The sequence below is a fragment of the Salvelinus sp. IW2-2015 genome, linkage group LG4q.1:29 (assembly GCF_002910315.2).
Source record: "Salvelinus sp. IW2-2015 linkage group LG4q.1:29, ASM291031v2, whole genome shotgun sequence".
Taxonomy (NCBI): domain Eukaryota; kingdom Metazoa; phylum Chordata; class Actinopteri; order Salmoniformes; family Salmonidae; genus Salvelinus; species Salvelinus sp. IW2-2015.
This window is the reverse complement of record NC_036842.1, coordinates 14,879,907-14,895,541: the sequence shown is the minus strand read 5'-3', so window position 1 is coordinate 14,895,541 and position 15,635 is coordinate 14,879,907. Positions and strand designations below refer to the sequence as shown.

General features: G+C 43.6%; 1 pseudogene; it reads right to left on the bottom strand.

Moving 5' to 3' along the window:
- Nucleotides 1-873: 873 nt before the first annotated feature.
- LOC139027616 (uncharacterized) overlaps nt 874-15,635 on the bottom strand; it is a 23,846-nt pseudogene continuing 9,084 nt past the window's right edge.

Sequence of the window (15,635 nt, the reverse complement as noted above, 5' to 3'; positions counted from 1 at the left end):
CAGGCTTACTGCACATCCTTATCATTATTCTATCCATAACTTTAGTCAGGGGTTTGCCACATCACCTGCAGTTGAACAGGTTTAGAGGAGGGTTAATACAGTGCATTCAGAAATTATTCAGATCCCTTGACTAATTCCACATTTTGTTATATTACAGCCTTTTCTAAAATTGATTAAATAATTTTTTTTCTGTCATCAATCTACACACAATACCCCATAATGACAAATCAAATATTGTATTTGCATATGTATTCAGACGCTTTACTCAGTACATTGTTGAAGCAACTTTGGCATTGATTACAGCCTTGAGTCTTCTTGGGTATGAAGCTACAAGCTTGGCACACCTGTATCTCCCATTCTTCTCTGCAGATCCTCTCAAGCTCTATCAGGTTGGATGGGGAGCGTCGCTGCAAAGCTATTTTCAGGTCTCCCCAGAGATGTTCGATCGGGTTGAAGTCCGGGCTCTGGCTGGGACACTCAAGGACATTCAGAGACTTGTCCCGAAGCCACTCCTATGTTGTCTTGGCTGTGTTGTTAGGGTCATTGTCCTGTTGGAAGGTGAACCTTCGCCCCAGTCTGAGGTCCTGAGCGCTCTGGAGCAGGTTTTCATCAAGGATCTATCTGCACTTTGCTCCATTCATCTTTCCCTCAATCTTGACTAATCTCCAAGTCACTTCCACTGAAAAAGATCCCCACAACATGATGCTGCCACCCCCATTTACATTTACATTTAAGTCATTTAGCAGACGCTCTTATCCAGAGCGACTTACAAATTGGTGCATTCACTCTTATGACATCCAGTGGAACAGCCATTTACAATAGTGCATCTATATCTTTTAAGGGGGGGAGGGGGGGAGAGAGGATTACTTTATCCTATCCTAGGTATTCCTTAAAGAGGTGGGGTTTCAGGTGTTCCGGAAGGTGGTGATTGACTCCGCTGTCCTGGCGTCGTGAGGGAGTTTGTTCCACCATTGGGGGCCAGAGCAGCGAACAGTTTTGACTGGGCTGAGCGGGAACTGTACTTCCTCAGTGGTAGGGAGGCGAGCAGGCCAGAGGTGGATGAACGCAGTGCCCTTGTTTGGGTGTAGGGCCTGATCAGAGCCTGGAGGTACTGAGGTGCCGTTCCCCTCACAGCTCCGTAGGCAAGCACCATGGTCTTGTAGCGGATGCGAGCTTCAACTGGAAGCCAGTGGAGAGAGCGGAGGAGTGGGGTGACGTGAGAGAACTTGGGAAGGTTGAACACCAGACGGGCTGCGGCGTTCTGGATGAGTTGTAGGGGTTTAATGGCACAGGCAGGGAGCCCAGCCAACAGCGAGTTGCAGTAATCCAGACGGGAGATGACAAGTGCCTGGATTAGGACCTGCGCCGCTTCCTGTGTGAGGCAGGGTCGTACTCTGCGGATGTTGTAGAGCATGAACCTACAGGAACGGGCCCCCCCTTGATGTTAGTTGAGAACGACAGGGTGTTGTCCAGGATCACGGCCAAGGTTTTAGCGCTCTGGGAGGAGGACACAATGGAGTTTGTCAACCCGTGATGGCGAGATCATGGAACGGGCAGTCTTCCCGGGAGGAAAGCAGCTCCGTCTTGCCGAGGTTCAGCTTGAGGTGGTGATCCGTCATCCACACTGATATGTCTGCAGACTGCAGAGATGCGATTCGCACCTGGTTATCAAGAAGGGGGAAAGGAGAAGATTAATTGTGTGTCGTCTGCATAGCAATGATAGGAGAGACCATGTGAGGTTATGACAGAGCCAAGTGACTGGTGTTATTAGCGAGAATAGGAGAGGGCCAGAACAGAGCCTGGGGGACCCAGTGGTGAGAGCACGTGGTGAGGAGACAGATTCTCGCACGCCACCTGGTAAGGAGCGACCTGTCAGGTAGGACGCCAATCCAAGCGTGGGCCGCGCCGGAGATGCCCAACTCGGAGAGGGTGGAGAGGAGGATCTGATGGTTCACAAGTATCGAAGGCAGCCGATAAGGTCTAGAAGGATGAGAGCAGAGGAGAGAGAGTTACTTAGCAGTGCGGAGCGCTCCGTGATACAGAGAAGAGCAGGCCTCAGTTGAATGACTAGTCTTGAACTGACTGATTTGGATCAAGAAGGTCATTCTGAGAGAGATAGCGGGAGAGTGGCCAAGGAGGCAACGTTCAAGAGTTTTGGAGAGAAAAGAAAGAAGGATACTGGTCTGTAGTTGTTGACATCAGAGGGATCGAGTGTAGTTTTTTCAGAAGGGTGCAACTCTCGCTCTCTTGAAGACGAAGGGACGTAGCCAGCGGTCAGGATGAGTTGATGAGCGAGGTGAGGTAAGGGAGGTCTCCGGAATGGTCTGGAGAAGAGAGGAGGGGATAGGGTCAAGCGGGCAGGTTGTTGGGGGGGCCCCGCCGCCTAAGACGCGAGATTCATCTGGAGAGAGAGGGGAAGAAAGAGTCAGAGCAAGGGTAAGGGCAGTGTGAGCAGAACCAGCGGTGTCGTTTGAATTAGCAAACGAGGATCGGGTCGTCGACCTTCTTTTCAAAATGGTTGACGAAGTCATCTGCAGACGAGGGAGGAGGGGGGTGGGGGCGGGGGAGGGAGGATTCAGGAGGGAGGAGAAGGTGGCAAAGAGCTTCCTAGGGTTAGAGGCAGTGCTTGGATTTTAGAGTGGTAGAAAGTGGCTTTAGTGAAAGGATGCAGGTCCGCAGGGAGGCGAGTTTTCCTCCATTTCCGCTCGGTTCTGCCCGGAGCCCCTGTTCTGTGAGCTCGCAATGAGTCGTCGAGCCACGGAGCGGGAGGGGAGGACGCAGCCAGCCTGGAGGATAGGGGACATAGAGAGTCAAAGGATGCAGAAAGGGAGGAGAGGAGGGTTGAGGAGGCAGAATCAAGGAGATAGGTTGGAGAAGGTTTGAGCAGAGGGAAGAGATGATAGGATGGAAGAGGAGAGAGTAGCGGGGAGAGGAGAGCGAAGGTTGGGACGGCGCGATACCCCCGAGTAGGGGCAGTGTGGAAGTGTTGGATGAGAGCGAGAGGGAAAAGATACAAGTAGTGGTCGGAGGACTTGGAGGGGAGTTGCATGAGGTTAGTGGAAGAACAGCATCTAGTAAAGATGAGGTCGAGCGTATTGCCTGCCTTGTGAGTAGGGGGGGAAGGTGAGAGGGTGAGGTCAAAAGAGGAGAGGAGTGGAAAGAAGGAGGCAGAGAGGAATGAGTCAAAGTAGACATGGGGAGGTTAAAGTCGCCCAGAACTGTGAGAGGTGAGCCGTCCTCAGGAAAGAGCGCTTATCAAGGCATCAAGCTCATTGATTGAACTCTCCGAGGGAACCTGAGGGCGATAAATGATAAGGATTTAGTAGCTTGAAAAGGGCTGGTAACTGTGACAGCATGGAATTCAAAGGAGGCGATAGACAGATGGGTAAGGGGAGAAAGAGAGAATGACCACTTGGGAGAGATGAGGATCCCGGTGCCACCACCCCGCTGACCAGAAGCTCTCGGGGTGTGCGAGAACACGTGGGCGGACGAAGAGAGAGCAGTAGGAGTAGCAGTGTTATCTGTGGTGATCCATGTTTCCGTCAGTGCCAAGAAGTCGAGGGATTGGAGGGAGGCATAGGCTGAGATGAACTCTGCCTTGTTGGCCGCAGATCGGCAGTTCCAGAGGCTCCCGGAGACCTGGAACTCCACGTGGGTCGTGCGCGCTGGGACCACCAGATTAGGGTGGCCGCGGCCACGCGGTGTGGAGCGTTTGTATGGTCTGTGCAGAGAGGAGAGAACAGGGATAGACAGACACATAGTTGACAGGCTACAGAAGAGGCTACGCTAATGCAAAGGAGATTGGAATGACAAGTGGACTACACGTCTCGAATGTTCAGARAGTTAAGCTTACGTAGCAAGAATCTTATTGACTAAAATGATTAAAATGATACAGTACTGCTGAAGTAGGCTAGCTGGCAGTGGCTGCGTTGTTGACTTTGTAGGCTAGCTGTCAGTGGCTGCGTTGTTGACACTACAACCCCCATGCTTCACCGTAGGGATGGTGAAAGGTTTCCTCCAGAAGTAAAGCTTGGCATTCAGGCCAAAGAGTTCAATTTTGGTTTCATCAGGTCTCAGTCCTTTAGGTGCCTTTTGGCAAACTCCAAGCAGGCTGTCATGTGCCTTTTACCGAGGAGTGGCTTCCATCTGGCCACTCTATCATAAAGGCCTGATTAGTGGGCTGCTGAAGAGATTGTTGTCCTTCTGGAAGGTTCTCACATTTCCACAGAGCAACTCTGTCAAAGTCACCATCGGGTTTTTGGTCATCTGGAAACAGGATGCACCTGAGCTACATTTTGAATCTCATAGAAAATGGTCTGAATACTTAGGTAAATAAGGTATTTTAAAAATATTTTTGGGAAATAAATTTGCTCAAATCATTATGGGGTATTATTTGTAGATTGATGAAAAAACAACAATTTAATACATTTTAGAATAAGGCTATAACGTTGGAAAATGTGGAAAAGTCAAGGGGTCTGAATACTTTCCAAACGCACTGTATAAAGGAAGAGAAACTTAGCCCTAGCCAGAGAGATAGAGATTTGCCGACGTCATGCAACGACACCGACATGCATTTCTTTATGGCAGATGGCTACTGCGTCTGCTATACCGATATAGGTGTACAGAAGGAGGGTAATTCGTTAATTTTCAATCAGAATATTTTGTATAAAGATAAGCATTATATTGTTACATTATAGGAACAACTGAAGGACTGAAACATTCTTCCTCACCTCAAGTTCAACTGTCGGTGTCAGTTGGAGCGTCAGTGCACACTGCTTTTATGTCAAAGGATTGCAGTAGTTAAAGCTTAATAACAGCCACACCAAACCTTCACAACAGTTTCTAAACTGTATTGGGGGTAATATCAGAAGTAAGTCAAGCCATTGTTTATAGGGAAAATACAAACCGGCTATTATATTGCGGCAAACACAGCATTACAGCTGGAACTTAATTTGGCCAAAGAAAATATCTCAACAGAATGAAACAAAACACTTGCAAACTGATTTAAACCTATATTGCAGCAATTACCAACAAAGGCAAGTGCCTACCATACCCAACAAATGACAGAAATAGGCTAATGTTATTTATTTTACAACAGACCAACTGTCACGTCTACTCCCACTCCCCTTCTCTGGCGCTCATTGTCGCCAGTTTACTTATAATTACGCACACCTGCCACCATCGTTATGCTCACCTGCACCTCAGAAGACTCACCTGGACTCCATCACTTCTATGATTACCTCCCCTATATCTGTCACTCCCTTTGGTTCTTTCCCCAGGCAGTATTAGTTATGTGTCTCATGTTCAGATGCTACTCTTGGTTTGTGTTGTTCCATGTACTATTTATTATTAAATTCACCCCCTGTACTTGCTTCCTGACTCCCAGCATCTGCGTTACACCTTCTTATAACCTATCTTAAACTACTAAATACAGAACACACAATTAAAAAGAGAGATGGGATTTAATTTAGCCAATAAAAACATCTCAAAAGAATTAAACAAAACAGGTTTTGCATATTTAAAGAACTGGTTTCGATTAATAAAGAGGCTTACAAAAATTTAAATGATATACAATAATAATGAGAAAATAAGTGATTGTAAGTAAATGTAAGTTCCAAAATGGTATCCTACCTGAATAGGGAGTTGCACAGTAGCTTGCGTTCTTCTCATCTTAGTCCACTACAATATTAAAACTTATATTCAATTCCCCTTGTTGGCTTTTCACTATAGGCATCATCTTTTTCCTCTAACTTTTGTATTACTTCAATGAAAAAGGCCTCCATCTTCACAATCAACAGTAGCATCGGACAAGGCTCTCTCCCCAGCAGCAGGTGCACATACGTGCAAGGTGTGAGAGATGTTGGTGTGTAGGCTATGATAGACAGCCTCTCCTTGACAATTTGGCCTGCTTCAATTTTATTTACCGGCTTAAAATGTTTGTATAGGCCAAATGCAGGCAATTACCAGCTAAGGGAAACCCTGGAGCTTTTTCCGAATCAGAGTTCTTTCCATCAAATGGACTTGTTGCAGATGAAAGTCTGTGCATCAATACATACGTAGTGCACATATAAATACCTTTTAAGGTGAAATTCCCAAATTCCCAAATACTAGTTAAATGGGTTTCCTTCATTTTCAACTATAGGCATACTGATGGTCTTGTCACACCAAAAAAATGTGTGAAGGTATAGCGAATGTGCCCACTCTGGTATTGGTATGTGCAATCTAGCCAACAGCTTGCAGATTTTTCAATGACGGTCTACCAAAAGGCAAATGGCCTACTGTGGGAACAGGGGCTAGGATTAAAAATATAAATAAATTAAATAAAAATATAGGACAAAACACACGACAAGAGAGACAACACAACACTACATAAAGAGAGACCTAAGACAGAAACACATGACAACACAGCATGGTAGCAACATGGTAGCAGCACAAAACAGCGTACAAACATTATTGGGCACAAACAACGGCACAAAGGGCAAGAAGGTAGAGACAACAATGCATCACGCAAAGCAGTCACAACTGTCAGTAAGAGTGTCCATGATTGAGTCTTTGAATGAAGAGATTGAGATAAAACTGTCCAGTTTGAGTGTTTGTTGCAGCTCGTTCCAGTCGCTAGCTGCAGCAAACTGAAAAGACGAGCGAACAAAGGATGTGTGTGCTTTGGGGACCTTTAACGGAATGTGCCTGGCAGAACGGGTGCTGTGTGTGAAGGATGACGGCTGCAGTAGATATCTCAGATGGGGGGAGTGAGGCCTAAGAGGGTTTTATAAATAAGCATCAACCAGTGGGTCTTGCGACAGGTATACAGAGATGACCAGTTTACAGAGGAGTATATTGTGCAGTGTTGAGTCCCATGAGGAGCATTGGTGGCAAATCTGATGGCCGAATGGTAAACATCTGCCCAGTGCAGGTATAGCATACTACATGAGATTATTATAGTTAAAGATGCAAGATCATTTTTATTTGTCAATGGCAGCCAAGCATCGATCAAGTCACCAGAATAAGACCCTCAATATTTATTGAAAGGAAAATCATCCTCATCACTGTGCACTTTCACCACCCTGTGAAGTTCATAACCTATTTCATCTGTAGCATAATAAACGGAATGCTTATCATGATGCGGTGATGCTTTTTATCGGACATGTAGGTTATTTTACTCGCATCAAAAGGTTGGATGTAAACCTGGTTAATGTCAAGACATTTTGAGGATGTTGGAATTATATTTTGGATGAATGTGCGCATGCCTACAGGATACATTTGAAGTAGCCTATGAAGATCTGCAACAGACAGCGCATTCCGTATCAGAAGTAAAAAATACAGCCAGACTGGCCTGCTCCTGTGCCTTTCTAGACCTTATAAACTGTTGAGAGTAGAGCCACAACTGATCCAAATCAAATGAAACATTCAAATCACAGGGGTTTTGAGCTGTTATTCAAATGACATGTTCACTGGAGTAGGCTAGAATGTCGTACTCACTTGAAAACAAAAATGCAACTATTCATCGCATTGTGGTGTTGTAGGCTAGTCAAGGTAGGATAATTGTATAGTCCCTAAACAAGATCAGTAGGGAAGCTGTTCTTTCATGCTCAATGATGATGAGCAATGTCTGTGTCCCGTTGCAGGGGGTTTATAAACACTAGAGAAATCAGAAAGCTAATAAATCAAATGTGTTGTATCGAGTGAGATATGCCTCTTGCATGTGTAGATCTTTGTTTTGGTCGCACTGTGTGACGCACTGTCATCTAATTCTACACATGGCCGCTGGACATAGACACGACTAGTTCCGGCAAAGATGCAGGAAACTTCTAGAGGAACCTCCTCGCGAGGTATAAAACATGGATTTAGAACCTTTCTGAGATCTCTGGTGTTTGTAGAACCACCTGCAACTGGACACGACTATGTATGAGATCACTTTTACAGAATCGAGAACGAAGAAAGTATCGCCAATACCAGGTTAGTTGAAACCTTTAACGTCCTGTAATGGACACCAACAATCTTTGATTATATCACATTATCTTGTGTACAGACCGTAGCTAACCTGAGCGAACATGTAAACCAGCACATCTCCGTCAGTATCAGGCCCCCATCATAGCAGCCTCCATCAGGACTGGCAGTGTCTGACATCAGCAGATATCTCCTGTCTAAGAGCTAATATTTCACTTAAAACATAGTTTTTTGTATTAATAGGATGTAGGCACACAAAAAAAGTGTTCCAAAAGGGCTCTTCGACTGTCCCCATAGAGGAACCCTTTTTGGTTCCAAGTCAAAACCTTTTTTGTTTCAGGTAAAACCCTCTGTGGAAAAGGTTCTCCCTTTAACCAAAAGAGTTCTAACTGGAACCAAAAATGATTCTTCAAAGGGTTCAGCTGAAGAACCCCTTTAGGTTTTACATAGCACCTTTTCTTCTAATAGTGCACAGGTCATGTTCTTGTAGTAGTGCTTTGATATGTAGGTCGAGTACTGGTACATGCCTTTGGTCATTATAGAACATTCTCAATACGACTAATAGGTTAATTTCAGCTAGAATACATAGTGACATTTTATTAATTCTATTCTGATGACAGAAAAAACAATATTTTCCATTTGATCCATTAGCATGCCTCTACATAAATGGCAAATGCATTTTTTTGTGTCAGTTAGGTCATTTAAGTTGATTAACCCCACTCAATGCAAATCAAGTTCACTTCCAATGCCATTTTACAGTTAGATGGTGTCACACCCTGATCTGTTTCACCTGTCCTTGTGATTGTCTCCACCCCCCTCCAGGTGTCACCCATCTTCCCTATTACCCTCAGTGTATCAGGGTACCTGTCTTCTCTGTTTGTCTGTTGCCAGTTTGTCTTGTCTTGCCAAGTCAACCATCGTTTTTCCAAGTGCCTGTTTTTGCTAGTCTCTCTTTTCTAGTCCGCCCGGTTCTGACCTTTTGACTGCCCTGACACTGAGCCAGCCTGCCTGACCATTCTGCCTGCCTCTAACCTCGAGCCTGCCTGCCGCCCTGTACCGTTTTGCACTCTGACCTGGTTATGTACTCTTGCCTGTCCTCGACCTGCCTCTTGCCTGCCCCTCGTTGTTCAATAAATATCAGAGACTATAACCATCTGCCTCCTGTGTCTACATCTGTGTCTCGCCTTGTGTCGTTATAGATGGCAACAATGTGGATGATAATAAGTACAACACTCATCCATTAGGGGGTGTCCGTGGTGGCTAAAGTTAAAAGCGTGTGCTTCTGGTGAGTGTTCTTTCAATGAAAGTGCTTCCAACATTATTTATTCATATATGAATTGTAAATATTCATATTCTTCTCGTGAAAGACAGTTTACCTTGAGAACCATCATCAACCTCAGATTACTTGTCCATGAAATGTGATTTACCATTAGGGATTTTTTTAACAGCTAATTATACACAAAAGTTGGAGATAAAGGCGTTCACATAGCGAGTTTTGCAGACTGCTGCTGTTGTTGTCTTAAATCACGTCAATGTATAGGTACAGTGAATTATGAGCATAGGAATTCTCTTCACGGATTGTAATTATCAGATATGTTTCAAGTGAAAAAGGGCTGTGGCATTTTGTTGTGTGGTATTTACACCAGCTTTCTAATTTTGCTAAATGACCTATTTCCTTTTGTAATGGCTATGCCTGACTTGCTTTTGTCCACATCAATTTGTGGGTAATAGACCGCTGTAAAAGTAATCCAATCTCTAAATGCCAGCCAAATGTGTCCTTAAAGCTATAATCCTTAGTTGCTACATCCATTTTTGGACTTATTGATATATACCCATTGGTTCTTGAAGAATATAAGAAATGCTTCATGAGCTTACTACAACTGTCATGCCATCAGAAACCAACATATAAGCTTGTTTTACAGCAATTTTTGTAAGCAATGTAAATGTAAACTAACTTTATATAAGGTAAAAACATGGGTAAAACTATAATTTTGACATCATTGCATCCATAGCTCTATGAATTTGAGTGGTTACATTTCTCCAGGTCCATCTCTCAGCTTTTTGCCAAAACTGAGGTGAGGTGACCACTTTGATATTGTTTTTAATTAAGGATTCTAGCTTTTAAGTCATTCGCAAAGTTTGCGGTTTCTTTTTCAGTTCATTGTGTTTAATATGAGTTTGTATTTTGAGGCCTCTCTTTCGCTCTCTCACACTCTGTCTCGCATGTATACACACACACGCGCGCCCGAGCGCACACACACACACACTTTTAATCTGCCTCCTTTAGTTGGCTATTTGTCTAGATCAGTACTTGACTGATAATAGGATGTCTGATAACATTAAACTATGGATTTTCTTCCTCTCTGGACAAAATAAGGTTCCCACATATGTTTCTCTGTAGTGATAGACTGCACTATGTGACCATGTGCCTTAATACTGTATATCATGGGGCGGCAGCTAGCCTAGTGGTTAGAGCTTTGGGCCAGTAACCGGAAGGTTGCTGAATCAGATCCCCGAGCTGATTTGGTAAAAAKWAATTCTGCCCCTGAGCAAGGCAGTTAACCCACTGTTCCCCGGCCGCCGAAGACRTGGATGTCGATTAAGGYAKCCCCCTGCAMCTCTCTGATTCAGAGGGGTTGGGTTAAATGTGGAAGWCACATTTCAGTTGGACAACTGACTGGGTATGCCCCTTTCCATATTACATCAGAGGAAAAAGAGGATGTAGTACATGCCCGTCTTTGTGTGTGTTTGTTAGTRTGTGYGTATTTGTGACTGTTAGCAGTGCTCTTTTACTGACATCCAGTTAATTCAATGGAAGAGAATAAGGTTGGATGTTGCAGAGGAGAAAAAAACTTTCATAACTGTCTGCTGAACAAGGTATTAATAATGTAGCACAGAGTTTGAGCTCATACAGACAAGTCGRGGGCATTGAACTCTCGTTCCCTCAGACAGCACTAAAATCCACTACTGCAACTCCCACTCTGCTTCGCCAAGTTGCACACATATGAAATACAAATGTGTGAAGTACAAATTGACCTGGCAAATGTCCTGGAAAATACTGTATATGGTCTCTGAATATCCCTCATTCTCTCACTGAACATTTTCACTCAGCATTAATCATGAGTCAACAGTTGCAGAGCAAGCATCAGAACAAGCATCCCATTTTAAGCATTGGCTGAGATTCTTGTGGCAGCATCTTCTGTGCATTAAAATATGATGATGATGAGTAGAGGATCCCATTATCATATTCCTATATCTTGACCAAGGTGACAAWAGCATAATCCAGCAGGATATGGGATTCCCATGAATCTCAGCCTCTCCAAAACAGTTCCATGTAGTGGAACACATTAGGCCATAGAACAAGATGAGGAGAGGCACTGGATGTATTTTAYCCCCTAAAGACTTGAGGGTAAGCCTTACTCTGTTCATGATTCATAAAGGATAGTTCTTTGTGGTACCAATACTGTGGCTCCTTCAATTCTACTTCTATTTTACTATTGATTTTAAAAGCTATTTTTCTCTTGTGGGGCAAAATGTTAACTAGAAATCAACGCATAACTCAGCTTTGTTCTTCAAATATCCCATATTCCCATAATGTATGTGGAATACTTGTTACTGTGGATGGAATCTCCTTAAAGAAAGATTATTTCACATTTCCGCCCGCATTTATTTAATTGTGTGAAAAACAACACAGCGATAAAACGACACGAAACCTGTTCTATTTGTGAGCAATCGCACATCAAAAAGGTCCAAATTAGGTACCTACTGTAATGAGGTCTTGATTGTTTTGTAAAGTGATGTTGTGGAATAGTGGTTGTTTTTATTTCCCATCATCTTCCTGATCTAGTCTGCAGTGCTGTCTGATATCAATGTTTTTTAGTTTTTTTTTACTTTAGTCTGTGTGTCACACCCTGACCTTAGAGATCCTGTTAATGTCTCTATTTTGGTTTGGTCAGGGTGTGAGTTGGGGTGGGTATTCTATTATTTGTATTTCTATGTTTTGGCCGGGTAGGGTTCTCAATCAGGGACAGCTGTCTATCGTTGTCTCTGATTGAGAACCATACTTAGGTAGCCCTTTTTTCCACCTGTCTTTGTGGGAAGTTGACTTTGTTTATGGCACATAGCCTTTAGTTTCACGGTTTGTTTTGTAGTGTTTATTGTTTTGTTCGGCATCTTTTCAAATAAAAATAAAATGTACGTTCACCACGCTGCGCCTTGGTCCTCTTCCTTCAACAGCCGTGACACTGTGTTTTATATTTACTATCATTTCTACTTTCCCCAATTGAAGTCCCTGACAAACATACATTGTTGTTAACTACTGTTGTACAAATCAATGTATTATCTATTGTGACTTCTTCTACAATCACTGTAYTGTTAAAGTTTAAGGGATCATGGGGGGAGTGCAAAGTCATTTTTATCATTGCTGCTAGCACCTGGTGGGCTTAATGAAGATTTTCTTCCCTTTTTAAATCCCTCTTCCAGGGGTTCATTCTCCCCTCTGTCTCATAATTAAGTCAGTATATGAGCCGTAAAGACGGAACTCTCCGGAAATAAACACTGAGAATTCAACACCATCTGCTCCTCCAGTCTTCTTCTTCACTGCATCCTCCCATCAACACAACTCTTTCTCTCCTGCTTACTCACCCTCAACCACACACACACACACACACACACMCACACACATGAATGCACACTCACAGACTCGGGCACATACTGGGCCAGAATAAACTTTTCTATGTAAACACCATTACTAAAGTTGTGAACTGCACCAGACACCCCCTTCCCTCTCCCTTCTTCCTACTGGCTGGCTCTTCACTTTCCCTGTTACCTCTCTCTCTCTTGCAGGACGCCCGATCACCTAATCCTTCCTTGCATCACTTGTGCTTTGGCTCTTCTACTTCCTGTTACCGCTGCTCTTCCTCTGCAGAAGCCCTGTCCATCATCCATTCATTACCTACTGGCTGGCTCTTCACTTTCCCTGTTACCTCTCTCTCTGCAGACAGCCCAGCCCGGCAGATGAAATGGACCAGAAACGAACCAGAAATGTTTCCAAAAGAGTCTCTAGACTTCGGAAAATAGCATCACATAGCAATATTCTGCTAGTTACAATTGCAAGAAATAAAACTCCTCTGTTGAGAGTGGAGCCGCAAAAATGTTTTGCTCGCAATGTGTGAGAGGAGGTGGGCAACAAAATTTCAGGTCAGGACACCGAAAGGCTATGGCCGGCTCTGACTGCATGTGTGGGTATGGATGTGGKTACGCAGACCYACGAGCCACTGTGTCCCTGAAGAGTTCAGATTTTCTGTGGCCCCCACCCCSATCAAAGTTGCCCATCCCTGGTCTAGTGGATGAAGTGCTCCAGAACAACCCAGACAGTTTGAGTCCAGTGTGGTGTGAGACAGTGGCCCAGAGCCACACAGTGAGGTAGTGCTACTGTGTTCCTCCCCTGACTCTGGCTGCTTGGGTTCCGCKCTCAGGGAAACAGCTCACGTCGGCCATGCCCAAGTGAACTATATCAATATCTGTGTGCTGACAGACGTGTAAGCCTGTTCGATCTCTCAGTGTCTCCAATTCAATCCCTCACCTTTATTCCTCTCCCCGTTCTTCATCTGCTGTCTGAGCAGTGCCATTAATTACCCTGCAGCTGGGCCCAAACAACAGCAACAACAAGCGGCTCCCTCCTCAGATAAAAGACTAATGGAAATGGATGACCACTGGCTGGCGCCTCTTGCTTTACTGGGTGTTTCTAGCTTGGCCTGTTATGATTTCTGTGTTTTGTCATGTGTCTGAAATTATTATTCCTAAGCCTAGATGTGCCACTCGGCCTATCAGTTTATCTTGTGCCAAGAGACAAGGTATATTGTTATTTGGTGATTTAGTGAACAATGTACTGGGGTATAAGGAGTTAATGCAGGGTGCAAACTTTTTGGGCCCATGAACCTATTTTGATATCTGTACATTTTCAGGACCCCAAAAATGTGATTTTTAAATGTTTTATTATTAACAGCCAATACTTACTTTTGTATTTGTGGCTATGAGWGTCAATTGACAAACATTTTAATAGTATTTATGATTGTCTTCTGAACTGACCATCACATACTTTTAATGTGGGGCTATGACAGTCAATTGCAAATTAGTCTGACAATGTATCTTATCTGACCACCACTAATGAGATGGGTTTSCTTGATGCATGACGCGTCAGAGCTTCTCAAAGTCAGGGGGCGTGGTCAACAGTGCTGACCTCATCTCCGCTGTCACATCTAGRGCTGTGGCGGTCACAAAATTTYGTCAGCCGGTGATTGTCAAGAAAATAAMTGTTGATCTCACGGTAATTGACCGTTAGCATAAACAAATTTAGCATCTCCTGGCTTCCACACATAGCCTGAAAGCCACTGATGCAGCCCTTAGGGACATCTACGTTTTAAAAAAGTCGAATAAATCCATGTAATATATCCTACACCTTCAGAATAAATCTATTATTTATTTTGGACAGGTCTAAAGAAGCACGATATGAAGAAAATATAGTCTATTTCAGAAGAACAGAATAGCATAATCTGAATGGTCCTTATGTTAGGTCTTGATGTGGCTATGCCAAATGGCTGTGGGCTACACTAGTTCATTTAGCAGACAAKATTTGCTAACTTAGAATTCCGTGGAATTATTCTATAGTATTAAGAATACAACTGAACAAAGCTGAATAAAATAGAAATGATATTTTCTCCAAATGATTTGAGGGAGTGTGCACATGCGGCTATTCTGTGTTGAGCAGTTAAAAAAGAAATAGGTACTCCTATTGTTAGATTCTGAATAAACAAAGTACAACTCACGGAYGACTAGTAAAGCTCAAACCACATTTATTCACCCACTGGGTCACACAACTGCTTAAAACAAAGACATGTTTATACTAGCTGTCACGCCCTGACCTGAGATATCTCTGTTTTCTTTATATTTTGGTTAGCTCAGGGTGTGACTAGGGTGGGTATGTTAGTTTTTGTACTGTCTAGGGTTTTTTGTATGTGTAGGGTTTTTGTAGGTGTAATGTGATTTAATATTCTATGGTGGCCTAATTGTTCCCAATTAGAGGGCAGCTGTTTATCGTTGTCTCTGATTGGGGATCATATTTAGGTAGCCATTTTCCCTTTGGTGTTTGTGGGTTCTTGTTTCTATGTTTAGTTGCCTGTATGCACTAAATCAAATCAAATCAAATGTATTTATATAGACCTTCTTACATCAGCTGATATCTCAAAGTGCTGTACAGAAACCCAGCCTAAAACCCCAAACAGCAAGCAATGCAGAAGCACGGTGGTAAGAAAAACTTCTAGTAAGCCAAAAACCTAGGAAGAAACCTAGAGAGGACCAGGTCTATGAGGGGTGGCCAGTCCTCTTCTGCTGTGCCGGGTGTAGATTATAACAGAACATGGCTCAAGATGTTCAAAATGTTCATAAATGACACAGCATGGTCAATAATAATTATCACAGTAGCCTAGTGGTTAGAGCGTTGGACTATTAACGAAAGGTTGCAAGTTCAAATCCGCTGAGCTGACAAAGGTACATTGTCGTTCAGACCCTGAAAGGCAGTTAACCCACTGTTCCTAGCCGTCATTGAAATAGAATTTGATTTTCTAACTGACTTGCCTAGTTAATAAAGGTAAAAAAAAGGATAAAAAATAGTTTTCGAGGTGGCACAA